This window comes from Saimiri boliviensis, chromosome 17 (assembly GCF_048565385.1).
Source record: "Saimiri boliviensis isolate mSaiBol1 chromosome 17, mSaiBol1.pri, whole genome shotgun sequence".
Taxonomy (NCBI): domain Eukaryota; kingdom Metazoa; phylum Chordata; class Mammalia; order Primates; family Cebidae; genus Saimiri; species Saimiri boliviensis.
In genome coordinates this window covers 24,193,833-24,213,023 of record NC_133465.1, presented here as the reverse complement: position 1 = coordinate 24,213,023, position 19,191 = coordinate 24,193,833, and the positions used below count along the sequence as shown (strand labels likewise).

Sequence of the window (19,191 nt, the reverse complement as noted above, 5' to 3'; positions counted from 1 at the left end):
GCAGTTCTCCTTCCTCAGCCTTCCTAGTAGCTGAGATTATAGGCGCCCACCACCATGCCCAGCAAATTTTTTGTATTTTTAGTAGAGATGGGATTTCACCATGTTGGCCAGGCTGGTCTCCAAGTCCTGACCTCAGGTGATCCACCCACCTGGGCCTTCCAAAGTGCTGGGATTACAGGCGTGAGCCAACCGTTCCTGGCTGAAACATTGTAATTTTGTTTGTTTTTTTGAGACTGAGTCTCACTCTGTTGCCAGGCTGGAGTGCAGTGGTGTGATCTCGGCTCACTGCAATCTCCACCTCCCAGGTTCAAGTGATTCTTCTACCTCAGCATCCTGCGTAGCTGAGACTATAGGTGCGTACCTCCACACCCGGCTAATTTTTTTTTTTTTTTTTTTTTTTTGAGACGGAGTTTCGCTCTTGTTACCCAGGCTGGAGTGCAATGGCGCAATCTCGGCTCACCGCAACCTCTGCCTCCTGGGCTCAGGCAATTCTCCTGTCTCAGCCTCCTAAGTCGCTGGGATTACAGGCACGCGCCACCACGCCCAGCTAGTTTTTTGTATTTTTAGTGGAGACGGGGTTTCATCATGTTGACCAGGATGATCTCGATCTCTCGACCTCGTGATCCACCCGCCTCGGCCTCCCAAAGTGCTGGGATTACAGGCTTGAGCCACCGCGCCCGGCCGATTTTGTATTTTTATTAGAGCTGGGTTTCACTATATTGGTCAGGCTGGTCTTGAACTCATGAGCTCGTGATCTACTCACCTTGGCCTCCCAAAGTGCTGGAATTACAGATGTGAGCTACCATGCCTGGCAAAACATTGTAATTTTATGTTTGTGTTATGGTTTTGAAGGTGTTTGGTTTTCATTAATATATGATTAAAGGGACCAGGTGTGGGAGGCAGAAAAGGGGAGGGCCACTTGAGAACAGGAGTTCAAGACCAGCCTGGTCAACATTGTTAGACCCCCATGTCTATTTAAGAAAAAAATTAAAAATAAATAGTATGTTGGGTATTAATTCATTCTCGTGCTACTATAAAAAACTGGCCAGGCCAGGCATGGTGGCTCATGCCTGTAATCCCAGTATTTTGGGAGGCCGAGACAGGTGGATCATGAGGTCAGAAGTTTGACACCTGCCTAGCCCATGTGGTGAAACCCCATCTCTACTAAAAATACAGAAATTAGCCAGGTATGGTGGCTTGTGCCTGTAATCTCAGCTACTCTGGAGGCTGAGGCAGGAGAAATGCTTGAACCCAGGAGGCAGAGGTTGCAGTGAGCTGAGGATCACGCCACTGCACTCCAGCCTGGGCAACAGAACAAGACTCCGTCTCAAAAAAAATAAAGAATTACCTGCGATTGGGTAATTTATAAAAGAAAGAGGTTTAACTCACTCACAGTTCTGCAAGGCTGGGGAGGCCTCAGGAAACTTAAAATCATGATGGAAAGGGAAGCAAACATCCTTCTTCACATGGTGGCAAGAGAGAGAAGTGCAGTGTGGAGTAGGGAAAAGCCCCTTATAAAACTGTCAGATCAAGCCGGGCGCGGTGGCTCAAGCCTGTAATCCCAGCACTTTGGGAGGCTGAGGCGGGTGGATCACGAGGTCAAGAGATCGAGACCATCTCGGTCAACATGGTGAAACCCCATCTCTACTAAAACTACAAAAAATTAGCTGGGCATGGTGGCGCGTGCCTGTAATCTCAGCTACTCAGGAGGCTGAGGCAGGAGAGTTGCCTGAACCCAGGAGGCGGAGGTTGCGGTGAGCCAAGATTGCGCCATTGCACTCCAGCCTGGGTAACAAGGGCGAAACTCCGTCTCAAAAAACAAACAAACAAACAAAAAAAACTGTCAGATCTTGTGAGAACTCACTCTCTAGCACAAGAACAGCATGGGGGAACACCCCCACGATCTAATCACAACCCATGAGGTTCCTACCTCAACATGTGGGGATTACATTTCGAGATCAGATTTTGGTCAGGAACACAGCCAAACGATGTCATGTGGATCAAAGTTCCTTTAGTAAAACTGTAACATTGTCTAATGGAAAAGGGGATTCGTTTTCTGTCTTGGTTAGGACAGAAGTAGTAAAAAAAAAAATCACATATTCCTGTATATGGTAATTGTAGTTTTAGGACCAGTTGTAAAGTTATGCAGATAATGTGGGAATGAACATTACAGGAGAGTTGCAACCAGGACATACTTGGAAAAGGTACTCAAACTCTCACTGGATTTAAGCATATTCCTGTTTTGAAAATTCAGTAGATACTTTCTCTAAGAACATAAGAACCTCAGTATCAGTTTAGGGCAAGATAAAGGATCGAAGGATGAAAGAGGGGACGTAAAGAAATCTGATTAGGTAGGGCATGGTGGCTAATGCCTGTAATCCCAACTTTTTCGGAGGCCAAGGTAGGAGGATCACTTGAGCCCAGGAATTTGAGACAGCCTGGGCAACACAGGGGAGACTGTGTCTCTACAAACAGTTTTTTTTTTTTTTTTTTTTTTTTTTTTTTTTTTGAGACAGAGTTTCGCTCTTGTTACCCAGACTGGAGTGCAATGGCGCGATCTCGGCTCACCGCAACCTCCGCCTCCTGGGTTCAGGCAATTCTCCTGCCTCAGCCTCCTGAGTAGCTGGGATTATAGGCACGCACCACCATGCCCAGCTAATTTTTTGTATTTTTAGTAGAGACGGGGTTTCACCATGTTGACCAGGTTGGTCTCGATCACTCGACCTCGTGATCCACCCGCCTAGGCCTCCTAAAGTGCTGGGATTACAGGCTTGAGCCACCGCGCCCGGCCTCTACAAACAGTTTTAAAAAAAGATAGCCAGATGCACCTGTGGTCCTAGCTGCTCAGGAGGCTGAGGTGGAAGGATGGCTTGAGCCCAAGTCCAGGGCTGCAGTGCACTCCAGTGACACATGCAACCCCAGGCTGAGAGAAGTGAGACTTCATCAAAAGAAGGAAAAGAAAAAATGAAAAGAGAGAAGAAATAAATTTTGTTATTTTAAGAAAATTTGGTTTTGTCTTCTTTTTTTTTTTTAATTTTTTTTGAGGCAGGTCTTGATCTGTCAACAGCCCAGGCAGGGAATACAGTGGCATGATCATGGTCCATTTGCAGTCTCGACTTCCCAGGTGCAAGTGATCCTGCCACTTCTTTTTAAACATTTTTTTATTTTTAAATTTTTGTAGAGACAAAGTCTCACTATATTGCCCAGGCTGGTCTCAAACTCCTGAAAGAAGAAATCTTTCAGAAAGTCTTACAAATAGGAAACTAAAAGAGGAGCAAATTGTTACACTATGTGGAAATGTAACTGATTAAAAAAAAAAAAAAATAGCAGTGTGGAGATTAAGTGGTAATTGTGTCAGTATTTTTAAAATAAATACCTACAAGTGGAATTGAAACAAAAGGGTGAAAAGTAAGTTTTCGTGTTGCCAAACTGTGCTCTCCAAAAGTTTTATCAGTTGATGTTTTCATCTACTGCTTGTTGGATCATATCTGCCAATTCTGGCTAACATTGATACTCTTTCCAATTTTATAAGTAGTTTATTTGCATTTTAAAAACAGTGAAGTTGAACAGTGGTTCATGTGTTCATTGGGCATTTGTATTTACTTTTTTTGCAGATGTTGGGTTTAATTTTCCGCATCAGTTTGCCTGCTCCCTTTACTGATCTAGGAATTAACCCTGTGAGTGGCCAATCTTTTCCCATTGGTTTGTCTTTTGGATAATTCCCCCTTCTCCTTTTAAACCAGAAGTTTGAAGTCTTATGAAGTTTAAAGTTTTTGTATAATAAAGGTTTAGTCTTTTCATTCGTGGCTTCTAGGTGTTATGTCTGATTTAAGAGCTTTCCTAAGCCAAAATTATAAAAATGTCCCTCACTTCATCTTCCCATGTTTTCTTTCTGTATTTTATGATTTTTGTTTTCTCTCTATATATATGAATATGCACATTTTTTTTCTGGAACAGATTAAAATGGTTTTTTGTTTGTTTGTTTGTTTGTTTTTTTGAGACGGAGTCTCACTTGTTGCCAGGCTGGAGTGGTGCACTGGCACGATCTCAGCTCACTGCAACCTCTGCCTCCTGGGTTCAAATGATTCTCCTGCCTCAGCCTCCCGAGCAGCTAGGATTACAGGTGTGCACCACCATGTGCAGCTAATTTTTGTATTTTTGGTAGAGATGGAGTTTCACTATGTTGGCCAAGATGGCCTTAATCTCTTGACCTTGTGATCTGCCCACCTTGGCCTCCCAAAGTGCTGGGATTACAGGCGTGAGCCACTGTGCCTGGCTCTTTTGTTTGTTTGTTTGTTTGTTTGTTTTGAGACAGAGTCTTACTCTGTTGCCCAGGCTAGAGTGCACTGGTGTGATCTTGGCTTATTACAACCTCTGCCTCCTGGATTCAAGTGATCCTCCTGCCTCAGCCTCGCAAGTAGCTGAGACCGTAGGCATGTATCACTGTACTTAGCTAACTTTTTTATTTTTTGTAGAGATGGGGTTTTACCATGTCGCCCAGGCTGGTTTTGAACCCCTAGGCTCAAGTGATACAGCTGCCTTGGCGTCCCGAGTGTTGGGATTACAAGTGTGAAGCACTGTGCCTAACCAACACATCATTTTTGACAAGTCCATTTTTTCCTTCCTGATTTGAAGGATAGATAAAATTGATTATTTATCAAATTTCAATGTGAATTTTGGTTCATTCCTGGATTCTGTTTTGTTCTTTAGATCTCCCAAGTTCAGATAGACTATGTTGGTCACTATAATTTTATGTGTTTTCCATTTATATATCATCTTAGTTTCAAAATTTATTTTTGTCAATTATGGGCAATTAGGTTAAAAACAATGTGAAAAGGTTTTTTTTTTTTTTTTTTTTGAGACGGAGTTTCGCTCTTGTTACCCAGGCTGGAGTGCAATGGCACGATCTCGGCTCACCGCAACCTCTGCCTCCTGGGTTCAGGCAATTCTCCTGCCTCAGCCTCCTGAGTAGCTGGGATTACAGGCACGCGCCACCACGCCCAGCTTGTTTTTTGTATTTTTAGTAGTGATGGGGTTTCACCATGTTGACCAGGATGGTCTCGATCTCTTGACCTCGTGATCCACCCGCCTCGGCCTCCCAAAGTGCTGGGATTACAGGCTTGAGCCACCGTGCCCGGCAATTTTTTGTATTTTTTTTTTTTTTTTTTTTTTTGAGACGGAGTTTCGCTCTCGTTACCCAGGCTGGAGTGCAATGGCGCGATCTCGGCTCACCGCAACCTCCGCCTCCTGGGTTCAGGCAATTCTCCTGCCTCAGCCTCCTGAGTAGCTGGGATTACAGGCACGCGCCACCACGCCCAGCTAATTTTTTGTATTTTTAGTAGAGACGGGGTTTCACCATGTTGACCAGGATGGTCTCGATCTCTCGACCTCGTGATCCACCCGCCTCGGCCTCCCAAAGTGCTGGGATTACAGGCTTGAGCCACCGTGCCCGGCCCAGTTTTTTGTATTTTTAGTAGAGACAGCGTTTAACCATGTTGGCCAGGCTGGTCTGGAACTCCTGACCTCAGGTAATCTACCTCCCTCGATCTCCCAAAGTGCTGGAATTATAGGCGTGAGCCACTCCACCTGGCCCACACTCTTCTCTTAACTAACTCTTCTGTGTTTCCTGAACTGTAAAGTGTAGATAATGAATAGTTCTCATCGGCAGGGTAGTGCTTGGGCAGTAGGCACTAGCACCCTCACTGTACAGGCTGTTAAGATACTTACCCCTTCCTTGGTCATCTAGCTGCTGAAGGGACAATTTATGTTTGGCACAAAGAGGGTGACACAGCAGAGCGGAGCTCTGGCATTTTTCTGATTGGTCAGTGTCTGTTCTATACCTGTTGTTAAATATTTCAACTCTCACTCCAGAGCATCAAATTGTTTTGAAGTAAATGAGTTGAAGTATACGTACTGCCTAGGTAGACCAGTGTCTGACATATAATAAATATAATGTAAAGGTTGCTATTATAATTTGAATATTTAGAGTATACTCTGTGCTGTCTATGCACAGGTGGCTCAGGAAATGAATTTGGAAGGTTTTCTGTTTCTTACGATAGTTTAATAAAAGAGTTAGCTTTGAAATTACCTTTTACTATGAAAATGTCCGGGAGACTGGTATTTGGAGTGGCTGGGGAACTAACTGGGTAACTTATGCAAATCTTTGGAAGTTACTAGAGTGTTTTCTATTTGTTTTATGCTTTTGACAATTTATATTTTCCTAGAAAATCATCCGTTGTATCTATATTTAAAATTTAGTAGCTTAAGATTTACTGGAAACGTATTTTATCCTTATTTTGATTGCTTCTCTATTATCTTGTTCCCTTTTCAGTCCCTAATTTCATATAATTTTTTTTTAGTCTAATAGTTTGTTTTGTTTTTCCCCCTTCCATCAAAATATAACTCCTAGGTTTTAGAATTAATTATTCAGGCTTCTGTTCTCATAACTGAATAACTCTAATTTCCTTTATTCTTATTTTGAAAGTTTATTTTCTAACCTTGAGTTGAATGCTCATTTAATTCTGACTAGTTGAAAGTATTTACGTCGTGGCTCTTCCTCTAGTGTAGCTTTAGTAGTGTACCAAAGATTTTTTCTTTTTCTTTTCTTTTTTGAGACAGGGTCTCACGTTACCCAGACCAGACTAGAGTGTAGTGGTATGAACACAACTCACTGAGGCCTTGACCTCCTGGGCTCAAGGGATCCTCCCACCTCAACCTCTCAGGTAGCTGGGAATACAGGCATGTGCCAGGATGCCCGGCTAATTGTTTTTTTATTGTTTGTAGAGACAGGGTTTTGCCACATTGCCCAGGCTGGTCTTGAGCTCCTGAGCTCAAGCAGTGTACCTGCCTCAGCCTTCCAAAGTGCTGAGATTATAGGCATGAGCCACTGGGCCCAGTTATACCAGAGCTTTTTATATGGGCAGTTTTTAAAACTGTTATTTTCTAGGTAATCTCTTGATTGTGATTTATATTACTCCATTCAACTACTTGAATGGGGTAATTTAAGGAGAGAGAGTACATAAACTGTCAAGTCAAGCATTAAGGGGAATAGCTTAAGTGTGCTTTGGACTGCTTCTGCTTTCTTGAAATTTTTGAGGTGTTAATGGCCTAAATAGATGACCAGTTTTTATAACTGTTACATAGAGACTTGATCTCATTCTTTCATATGTTCAGCCATTTTATTGTTTGTATATTTGATCTTTCAGGATTGAAATGGTAATCCTCTTACACTGCTTCTGCCTAAAGGTTTTTCTTAACGTTTCTTTAAAGTTTTTGTTATAACTATATATTATGAAGATTTTGGTGTATATAGTTTTATAACATTGTGTCTTTATAGATTGTAATCTTGATCATTGTATTTAAAATGATCCTTTTCTGCCTCCTTTAATTTTCTTTCAGTTTGAATTTAACTGGTTTTGAAAGGGTGTTTATACTTGTGAGGTATACTTTCATCTAATCTTTTACTTTCAACTTCTCAAAGTCTCTGTTTTAGGTTTATCTCTTATAGACCCATGTAGTTGGATCAAGGTTAGTCTTTTTGGACTCAATTTGAGATGCTTTTCATCATTTACATTAGCATATATTTTGCTTTGCTTATGTAATATTAATGTATTTGTTTTTGTTGTCATCTGTATGTTTGCTTTCTGTTTTTGGTTTTGTTTTGTTTCTTTTTGAGATGGAGTCTTGCTCTGTTGCCCAGGCTGGAGTGCAGTGGCGCGATCTTGGCTCACTGCAGCCTCTGCCTCCCGGGTTCAAGCGATTCTTCTGCCTCTGCCTCCCGAGTAGCTGGGGTTACAGGCACCTGCCACCACACCTGTCTAATTTTTTTATTTTTAGTAGGGACAGGGCTTCACTATGTTGACCAGGCTGGTCTCGAACTCCTGACCTCAAGTGATCTGCCCACCTTTCCCTCCCAAAGTGCTGGGATTACAGGCATATGCTACTGCGACCGGCCTTGTTTTCTTATTTTATTTTATTTTTTTTGAGACAGAGTTTCGCTCTTGTTACCCAGGCTGGAGTGCAATGGCATGATCTCGGCTCACCGCAACCTCCGCCTCCTGGGTTCAGGCAATTCTCCTGCCTCAGCCTCCTGAGTAGCTGTGATTACAGGCATGCACCACCATGCCCAGCTAATTTTTTGTATTTTTAGTAGAGACGGGGTTTCACCACGTTGACCAGGATGGTCTCGATCTCTTGACCTCGTGATCCACCTGCCTCAGCCTCCCAAAGTGCTGGGATTACAGGCTTGAGCCACCGCGCCCGGCAGTTTTCTTATTTTAAACTACTTGGTTTGTTTTCTTTATTTGCTCTCCCTTCTCTCTCATTTTGTAAGTTATGTACTGTATTTCATTATGTCTAAGATACCATTTGTGGTCGCATGCTTCATTATTTTGTATACCACTAATAGAGTTAAATGCTGTCAAAGAAATTATGACATACCATTGGTTGAAATATGCATGCCGGCCGGGTGTGGTGGCTCATGCCTGTAATCCCAGTACTTTGGGAGGCTAAGGAGGGCAGATCACCAGAGGTTGGGAGTTCAAGACGAGCCTGACCAACATGGAGAGACCCTGTCTCTACTAAAAATACAAAATTAGCAGGGTGTGGTGGCACATGCCTGTAATCCCAGCTACTTGGGAGGCTGAGGCAGGAGAATCGCTTGAACCCGGAGGTGGAGGTTGCAGTGAGCCGAGATGGTGCCATTGCACTCCAGCTTGGGTAACAAGAGCCATACTCTGTCTCAAAAAAAGAAAAAGAAAGAAATATGCATACTGATTTCAGATACACAAAAAATGTGAAAAACCGTGCATCTTAGATTACGCATGGTAATTTGTAGTTCTATGGGTATTATAATAAAGCTATATCTTTAATATATTTAAATCTATTATGTTTATCAAATAGGTTTTTCAGGAGTGGTTGACTGAGTGCTCTTATGTTTAAAATGTCTGTTAGTGGCTTTCACAAGCAAAATAATGTTTTGGCTGGTTACAGAACTTTCAGGCTATGTTTCCCTCTCGCTAATACCCAGCAGACACTATTCCATTATCTTCTGGCATCTAGGGTTACTCTAGAGAAGTCTGGGGCCAGCCTGACTGTTTTTTTCCCTTTGTAGGTGACCTACTTCTGCCTGAGTATTGCTAGAATTCTTTCTTTATCCTTGAAGTTCAGTAACTTCATCAGGATATAACTCGATCTTGGTGTGATTCTCTATTACATTTTCCTGTTAAATGGTAAGCCATTCAAACTGCAGATTCAGGAATATTTTCTTATATACCTTCTAATATGCATTCATTTTTATTTTTATTTACTCGAGAAACATCAGTTTATTGTTTATTTTCATTTCCTGTTTTCTGTTTCACTGCTTTTCTAAATGCTTCCTTTGTTCTTTTCTACTGTGCTCAATGTAGTTTTCTTAAGATTTGTTTCATATCGTGTTTTTTTTCATCAGTGCCAGGCTGATTACTTCCTATGTATGATACAGTTTTCATTTTACCAATGGCTTCACTACTTCATTCAATTTTATTTATTTATTTTTTATTTTTTTATTTTTTTGAGACGGAGTTTCGCTCTTGTTACCCAGGCTGGAGTGCAATGGCACGATCTCGGCTCACCGCAACCTCCGCCTCTTGGGTTCAGGCAATTCTCCTGCCTCAGCCTCCTGAGTAGCTGGGATCACAGGCACGCACCACCATGCCCAGCTAATTTTTTGTAGTTTTAGTAGAGACGGGGTTTCACCATGTTGACCGGGATGGTCTCGATCTCTTTTTTTTTTTTTTTTTTTTTGAGACAGAGTTTCGCCCTTGTTACCCAGGCTGGAGTGCAATGGCGCGATCTCAGCTCACCGCAACCTCCGCCTCCTGGGCTCAGGCAATTCTCCTGCCTCAGCCTCCTGAGTAGCTGGGATTACAGGCATGTGCCACCATGCCCAGCTAATTTTTTGCACTTTTAGTAGAGACGGGGTTTCACCATGTTGACCAGGATGGTCTCGATCTCTCGACCTCGTGATCCACCCGCCTCGGCCTCCCAAAGTGCTGGGATTACAGGCTTGAGCCACCGCGCCCGGCGGTCTTGATCTCTTGACCTCGTGATCCACCCGCCTCGGCCTCCCAAAGTGCTGGGATTACAGGCGTGAGCCACCGCGCCCGGCCTTCAATTTTATTTATTTATGTCTGTGAGTTGCATTTTCAACTTGTCTCATTTATTTCCCTCTTTTTAAAAAAGTTTTTAATTGTGGTAAAAACAGGTAAAACCACCTGTAATCCCAGCACTTTGGAACGGTGAGGTGGGTGGATCACTTGAGGTCGGGAGTTCGAGACCAGCCTGGCCAACATGATAAAACCCTGTCTCTACTAAAAACACAAAAATTAGCCAGGCATGATGGTGGGCGCCTGTAATCCCAGCTACTTGGGAGGCTGAGGCAGGAGAATCGCTTCAACTGGGGAGGCAGAGGCTGTAGTGAGCTGAGATTGTGCCACTGCACTCCAGCCTAGGCGACAGAGTGAGACTCCCTCTCAAAAACAAACAAAAAACAGGTAAAGTCATGTTGTTTTTGAGAAGATGGGTTAAAACCAGTTACACAGTGGCCCATATTACAATATGGGAACATATTTGTTCCTTAGGAACACAGAACAAATGATGAGTAAATTGGTTTTGTCAAGTCTTGTGTTTTATTAATGGCATGTGAGATAAGAGAAAGCCATTATTTATTTGCAGGCTTAGAGATACTTCTTTTTGCATTTGGATAAACTTTTGTACATAATAGAAATCTGTTTTTGCCATGTGTATTTTTGTTTTTGAGAGAGAAGTGTTCAATGACTTTGCCCTGTCAATCATTGAAAATCTATTGAAGATTTTTTTTTTTCCATTCAATGAGCTACAAAATAGGCCAGAAAAAAATAATAGAAATGTTCCTTGCATGGTGGCTTATGCCTGTAATCCCAGCACTTCGGAAGGCCAGCGTAGACGACTGGGCGAGACCCTGTCAAAAAAAAAAAAAAATCAGAGAAATTATAACTGACATGCTCTGCCATTCATGTGCCACAATTCAAGACCTGTTATATGATTGTCTCCTGAATGCTGGTTGCCTTTTTGTTTTATTCTGAAGAAAAGGTGATCAGTGATAAACCCCCCAGTCTTCATTCAGGGTTGAAGGGAATTGTAAAAATTGTGAATGTGTGCAAATTGTGGTTACTAAGAGTGAGACTTTTCACTGCGATTTATACAAAAGGTGTAAGTCTTTTACATTTTAAACATTTTAGCTGTTTGGTAAACAGATTCTCCCATACGGTTTTTTTTTTTTTCTTTCTCTTTTATTAGAATGATGGCTAAGATACATTTCTTACATTACTCTTGATAAAGGTTATTTCACTAGACTTGCACATTTTGAGTATGTCAGCAACTTATTCAATATTGCGATAGCTGGAATTTACGGTCTAGAGTCTGAATTATAACTTATCCTCATCCATTAAAATTGTTATCCAAATTTCTTAAGTGTTCCAGACTTAAGGATTGTTGTGTTTCATTGCCAATAACATGGTTTCTTCCTAAAGTGCTACATATTTTTAAGTAATACATTTATTTGGCAAATATTTACTGCCAGATACTGTCACAGGTCCTGGGGCTGTATCAGTGAATAAACGAAGACCCTTGTTCTTTTAGAGCTTGCATTCTAATCGGGGTAGGAGAGAGAGGAATTAATAGAAAGTTGAAAACTTTCTATTAAATAGAAAATAGAAAAATAGAAAACAGAACAGGGAAAATAGAACAGGGTAAGAGGATAAAATAAGGAACATGTAAGGGGGTGGGGTTTGATTAAAAATAGGGTGACAGTGGACCAAGGAACTCAGGCGAAGGAGTGACTCATGCAGAGGAAAGGTGCAGCAAGCACAGAGGCCCTGAGGTGGGGCTGACCTGAATGTTGGGAGGAGGTGGCAGAGAGTTAGCTGAAGGTTGGAGAGAGATGCTGGTTAGTTCTGAGGGACCCTATAGGCCCACGCAGGCCATTGCTCCAAGTAAGAATGGGAAGCATTGGTATAGTGACATTATGTGATTCATATTTTTGCAGGGTTACTTCTGCCCGCTGGGTTGAGAGTAGATACAATAGGGAAGGTATTTTCCATGGTACCCCAGCGCACACATTTTACTAAACTTTGCTAGCTGAAATGAAAGCTTCACCTGTTTTATCTTTTGTTTCTCTTAGGAAAAGTAAGTGCTGGTTATGTCTCATTAGATCTATTTCATGACTGCGTGTAATGGTTGAAGAACACTGCCAAATGACTTAGTGAACAAGAAGTATAATTGAGGTTTGTGTACGAAAGCAAAGTGAACACAATGTGAGATTTAAAAAGAATAAAAACTTAAAAATCAACATATGTCTGTGACACACACACACACACACACACACACACACACACACACACACACACACAGAGCTTTAAAAAACCCAAATAAGGGCCGGGCGCGGTGGCACAAGCCTGTAATCCCAGCACTTGGGAGGCCCAGGCGGGTGGATCATGAGGTCAAGAGATGGAGACCATCCTGGCCAACATGGTGAAACCCCGTCTCTATTAAGAATACAAAAAATTAGCTGGGCATGGTGGCACGTGCCTGTAATCCCAGCTACTCAGGAGGCTGAGGCAGGAGAATTGCCTGAACCCAGGAGGTGGAGGTTGCGGTGAGCCGAGATCACACCACTGCACTCCAGCCTGCGTAACGAGCGAAACTTCGTCTTGAAAAAACAAAAAAAAAACAAAAAAAAAACAAATAATAAAATACCAGTGATTCAAGAGGTCTAATAGTGAACAGTGCATTCAGTGAAGAATAATGAAGAATTCCCCAGAGGCAAGTGCTTTGAAAACCTTTTAGGTTCAGATCTCCAGGGGGCTTAACTCCGTGCTTCTAAGTAATATATTTATAGTGTTTATTCTTTGGTTTATCAACTTGAGACATTCTCTGTTGACTTCTTGCTATGACAGATGTTTTCAGTCCCACTTCTCACTACTGACCTTCCTCGTACGACGGTCACTGAACTGGCGCCTCTCTGGGGTTCTGCCCAGAAGATTAGCCTTCCTCCTTCGCTGCAGCTCCTCTGTGAGTATTCCGCTCTCTGCTCCCTCCTCCCTGCTTACTCAGTTCACGTTCTTCCATCTGTTTTCATCTTTCAGAGCCATGGGCAATCCACCTCGTCTTTTTAATAAATATTTTAAATTAAAAAGTTATTTTAAAATTTCTTTAGAAAAATTTATTTAACTTCTTAGGAGGCAGAGGAAATAAGCACACGTGCTCATACCGACACCTTGAACTAGAAGACAAGATTAGGCCAAAGCTTTTTGTTGTCAAAAATGTGTAGTGTATATATTTAAGAGTTAGATATAGATTGTCTTGTCTTTTAAAAAATTGTAAATATTTCCTCATGTTCTTTCAACGTAGTTTAAATAGATGCATAGCATTCTTTCATATGCTGGTACTGTAATATTCCCCACATTTTGACTTCTGGGATTTCCAATTGTAATCATAAATCACTTAAATTATAACTAATGCTTCTGTGTAGATTCCGCATGAAAAAATTTATGTGTAATCTTTTGTTATTTCTCTTTGGATACATTTCTGGTCATTTCTGAGTCAAAGAAAATAATTATTTTTTTGAGGTTCTTCATAAATATTACCGATTGCCTTCTAGAAGGCTTTGCCAATTTGTATTTCTATTAGTAACTGTATTAAAGTGCCACTTTTTAGTGTGTTCTTCATACCACCAGGGACTTTTAAAAATGTTTGATTCTGCTAGGTATAAAGAAAGTTATTTTTAAAATTCCCAAGAAATGTGAACACCTTGACAGTTTTGAGTGTGTATATGTGTTGTTTTAAAGGTTTATAAGAGTAATTATTTGCCTTTTAATTTTTTATAGCTATTTTGGCATTTAGAAATTTTATTTTTTTGGGCAGGGTACAGTGGCTCATGCCTGTAATGCCAGCACTTTGGGAGGCCAAGTCAAGCGGATCACCTGAGGTCAGGAGTTTGAAACTAGCCTAGCCAGCGTGCCGAAACCCCGTCTTTAAAAATTAAGTAAATAAATTAAAAAAAAAATCAGCCAATTAATTAGCTTTCCTATTTATTTAAAATAATTTTTTTTTGACACTTAATGCTTCCCATTTCTAAAATCAGATAAGACCGAAAAATTTGAAGATAGCTTTGAATTTGGAGCAGGGTATGGAAAAGTGCCGGGAGAAACCTGGCAACAGTTGATATAGAAACAGTCGATGTTTGGCTTGTGTTGAAATCTGCCAGTCATTTAGATTTTGGATTGTTGCTGTCTTTACATATGACCTGTTGCCTCATCCTATAAAAGGTGTTAAATTGTTAGACACTTCGTGAATGTACTTTGTACGTGTAAAAGTTTGTGGATGCGTGAGCCGCAACTCATTGCTCTGGGTAGTCTAGCTGAACGAGTTTTTCCACTCAGAGCAAGATAAGTAAGCTTTCTCCTCACGAGTGGTGAATTGTCATCAGGGCATTTCTCACTATTTGGCTTAATTCCATTGGAAACTGCTACTGGTGATAGTTTAGTCCTTACTTAGTTTTAGACTAAGAGAATCTTTTTTTTTTTTTTTTTTTGAGACGGTGTTTCGCTGTTGTTACCCAGGCTGGAGTGCAATGGCACAATCTCGGCTCACCGCAATCTCTGCCTCCTGGGTTCAAGCAATTCTCCTGCCTCAGCCTCCCGAGTAGCTGGGACTACAGGCGTGCACCACCATGCCCGGCTAATTTTTGTATTTTTAGTAGAGGCGGGGTTTCACCTTGCCGACCAAGATGGTCTCGATCTCTTGACCTTGTGATCCACCCGCCTCGGCCTCCCAGAGTGCTGGGATTATAGGCGTGAGCCACCGCGCCCGGCCCAAGACTAAGAGAATCTTACTGATATTACTATAAATCTTTGGGAAAAAAAAAAAAAAAGCATACCTTTAAAAAAGCCTAATGGCAATGGTCTAGTCAGGATAGTAAGGAAAAGTTATACTGGTAAGAGAGATATTGTTTATGAATTGGTTACAAAAGATACATCGGCATTATTTTGAAGACAACTCTACTTTCAGTGGTTGTTGAAATCCTTGACCAGCCACAAAAATGTCTTGCCTTTTAAACATATTAAAGTCCTTAGATTATGTAAATAGTATCTTCTGAGAAGTTGATTAATAGCGGAAAGAAGAATCTAGTCTTTTTTCTTTTTTTGAGACAGTCTCAGTTGCCCAGGCTGCCGTGCAGTGGCACGATCTCAACTCACTGCAACTTCTGCCTCCCAGGCTCCAGCGATGATCCTCCTACCTCAGCCTCCCCAGTAGTTGGGACCACAGGTACATGTCACCATGCCTGGCTAATTAAAAAAAAATTTTTTTTTTGGTAGAGGCTGGGTTTAGCCATGTTGCCAAGACTGGCACACACTGCCATGCTGGGCTGATTTTTTGTATTTTAGTCGAGACGGGGTTTCACCATGTGGCCCAGGCTGGTCTCAAACTCCTGAGCTCAGGCAATCCACCTGCCTCGGCCTCCCAAAGTGCTAGGATTATAGGCGTGAGCCACTGCCGCACCTGGCCATTGTCATTTTTTAACGCAGCACAGAAGCCCATCAAGTGGCAGTCACATAATTCCCTAATTTATTTTTGAAAAAGTTTTAGCTACATTCCAATTTTCCATCTGCTTAGGTTTCTTTCATAAGTTTGAATAAATATATAAATGATTTCAAGGTTGTTTCGTGGGTTCTTGGTACCTCAGGCAGATACATTGTTCTAAATGGAACAAGATGTAGAAGAATGGAAAAGAAGCCAAGACGCAAGCATGGCAGCATCCTCTCACGTTACCGCCTTTTCCTCTGTAGTGGTCAGGGCACGGGGCACTGAATTCAGATCAAATATTTAATTCATCTGACACTTACTAGGTCTATTAAATCACCCAAGGGAAGAACTTTTTTTTGTATGCGTAAGGTAGTAAAGGGCTTTTGCAAAAAATCCAACATGTTGATATTTTGGACAATATAAAATAATGTACACCTTGTACATTTATTTAAAAATTAACTTGTGAAAAGCATTTCTCATTTTGTTTTCTTGGTTCTAAAATAAAGCCAGACTAGTTTATCTTAATATGTGGGTTCTCAGCTGGGAGAACCATATTAGCCCTCATTCTAGTCAAGGCTTTGAGTTTCCATTCTGTAAAATGATGGCTTGCAACTTGATGGAATTTGATATTCTTTCCAAAATTAAGAAGTCTTAGTGATCCATTTGGAGGTATTTCTACTGTTTCTTTAACAGTGAGATTGAGAGTATTGGCTTACTTGCACTACATCTGGGCTAAAATGGGCCTTTCCTAGGAGAAGCTCTACGGCAGGCGTCCCCAGACATTTTACATAGGGGGCCAGTTCACTGTCCCTCAGACCGTTGGAGGGCCGCCACATACTGTGCTCCTCTCACTGACCACCAATAAAAGAGGTGCCCCTTCCTGAAGGGTGGTGGGGGGCCGGCGGCGGGGGGCCGGATAAATGGCCTCAGGGGGCCGCAGTTTGGGGACGCCTGCTCTACAGAAAGGAAAAGAGAAAGGGTTCCTGCAAAAGGAAGGGAAGGGCAGATTTGTTCTCAGAGGTCACTTGTATTAAGGCCAGGATGGCAGATGTCTCATCATGGATTTATTTGGTAGGTGTGGCTCCTGAGTACTGTATTGGGAGGAATCTTAAGTACATGATAGGTTATTAATGGTGCCTTCTTTGGGTGTGGGTCACATGGAAGGCTTGGAGGTGATTCACAGTAATGACACAGTCCATCTGGACTTTAGGATCTGCCTCACAGGGAGGTAGGAGTATGCTTGGCTTCCATTTGTTGTGTCCCACACTTCTGATTTGTATATTGGACTTTTTAACTCTTCCATTCTACTCTCCCCCTTCTCACTACTGCACTTGACTAGGTCTTAATAAACACATAAACCGGTAACTCCTCATGCCTCTTTATCCCCAGCCCTGGCAACCCCCATTCTGTTTTCTGTCTCTGAATTTGACTTCTCAAGGTATTTTCTTTTCTTTCTTTCTTTTTTTTTTTTTTTGAGACGGAGTTTCGCTCTTGTTACCCAGGCTGGAGTGCAATGGCGCGATCTTGGCTCACCGCAACCTCCGCCTCCTGGGTTCAGGCAATTCCCCTGCCTCAGCCTCCTGAGTAGCTGGGATTACAGGCACGTGCCACCATGCCCAGCTAATTTTTTGTATTTTTAGTAGAGACGGGGTTTCACTGTGTTGACCAGGATGGTCTCGATCTCTTGACCTCGTGATCCACCCGCCTCAGCCTCCCAAAGTGCTGGGCTTACAGGCTTGAACCACTACGCCCGGCTCAAGGTATTTTCTTTTCTTTACTGTCCTTTTTTTCTTTTTCTTTTTCTTTTTCTTTTCTTTTTTTTTTTTGAGATGGAGTCTGGCTCTGTTGCCCAGGCTGGAGTGCAGTGGCGTGATCTCAGCTCACCACAACCACAACCTTCTGGTGCCAAGCGAATCTCCTGCCTCAGCCTCCCAAATAGCCAGGCGCACACCACTATGTCCAGCTAATTTTTGTGTTTTAGTAGAAATGGGGTGTCACCATGTGGCCTGGCTGGTTTCAGCCTTCTGACCTCAGGTGATCTGCCTGCTTTGGCCTCCCAAGTGCTGGGATTACAGGCATCAATCAGCCACTGCACCTGACCACAAGGTATTTTCATGTAAGTGGAGTCATATGGTATTTATCCTTTTGTATCTGGCTTATTTCACTTAGCATGATGTTTTCAATTTCATTAATGTTGTGGAATGCCTCATAATTTCATTCCTTCTTAAAGCTGAATAACACCCTATTGCGCTACATCTTGTTTACCCCTTCGTCTGTTGATTGGCACTTGGGTCGTGTCCACGTTTTGACTGTTAGGAATAATGCTGCTTTGAACATTGGTGTACAAATGTCTGTTTGAACCTCTGCCTTAATTCTTTTGCATATATAACCAGAAGTGAAATTGCTGGATCTTACGGTAATTCTAAGTTTAATATTTTGTGGACATGCCATACTGCCTTTTGCAATGGTTGCATCATTTTATATTCCCACTAGCAATGCATAGGGTTCTAGTAATAGCAATTCTAATTGGCGTGAAGTAGCATTTCATTGTGGTTTTGAACTTCTCTTATCATTAGCGATAGTGAGAATCTTTGCATGTGCTTGTTGGCCAGCCATCTTTTTATCTTTGGAGAAATGTGTATTCAAGTCATTTGCCTATTTTTGAATTGGTTTTGTTGTTATTATTGAGTTGTATGAATTCTTTTTGTATTCTGGATTTTTTTCTTGAGACAGAGTCTCACTCTTTCACTGGGCTGGAGTACAGTGGTACAGTCTCTGCTCACTGCAACCTCCACCTTCCGAGTTCAAGCTATTCTCCTGCCTCAGCCTCCCGAGTAGCTGGGACTGCAGGTGCACGCCACCATGCCCAGCTAATTTTTGTATGTTTAATAGAGATGGGGTTTCATTATATTGGCCAGGATGGTCTCGGTCCCTTCACCTTGCGAGCCCGCCTCAGCCTCCCAAAGTGCTGGGATTACAGGCGTGAGCCACGGGGCCTGGGCTGTATTCACAATATTAATCCTGTGTCAGATATGTGATTTGTAAATATTTTCCCCATTTGTTGGGTTACTTTTTTTTTTTTTTTTTTTTTTGAGACAGAGTTTCACTCTTGTTACCCAGGCTGGAGTGCAATGGTGCGATCTCGGCTCACCGCAACCTCCGCCTCCTGGGTTCAGGCAATTCTCCTGTCTCAGCCTCCTGAGTAGCTGGGATTACAGGCACACGCCACCATGCCCAGCTAATTTTTTATATTTTTCGTAGAGATGGGGTTTCACAATATTGACCAGGATGGTCTTGATCTCTTGACCTCGTGATCCACCCGCCTCGGCCTCCCAAAGTGCTGGGATTACAGGCTTGAGCCACCGCACCCGGCCTGTTGGGTTACTTTTGATGAACAAAAGTTTTAAATCTTGATCCAGATTATCTATTTTTTCTTTTGTCACCTTTGTTCTTGGTGTCATGTGCAAGAGTTTGTTGCCAAGTTCAAAGTCATGAAGATTTTTCTCTTTTTTGCTTGAGAATTTTATAGTTTTATCTCTTATGTTTAAGTTTTCAGTTCATTTAGAGTTGATTTTTGCATGTCATGTA

The 19,191-nt window shown here is 42.0% G+C and overlaps 1 protein-coding gene across 3 annotated transcripts in view; it reads left to right on the top strand.

Annotated features, from left to right (window-relative positions):
- Window positions 1–19,191, top strand: part of UBE2G1 (ubiquitin conjugating enzyme E2 G1) — a 103,058-nt gene that overhangs the window by 17,962 nt on the left and 65,905 nt on the right. Inside the window, exons 1-2 of one of the 3 annotated variants that reach the window (XM_074388378.1) lie at window positions 8,669–9,230; window positions 12,975–13,089. The exons of 1 other annotated variant lie outside the window; for it this stretch is intronic. The gene's annotated coding sequence lies outside the window, so the exon portion shown is untranslated. Of the gene's footprint in view, window positions 1–8,668; window positions 9,231–12,974; window positions 13,090–19,191 lie in introns of those variants that run through there. One more of the 3 variants, XM_074388377.1, reaches the window with a different exon arrangement.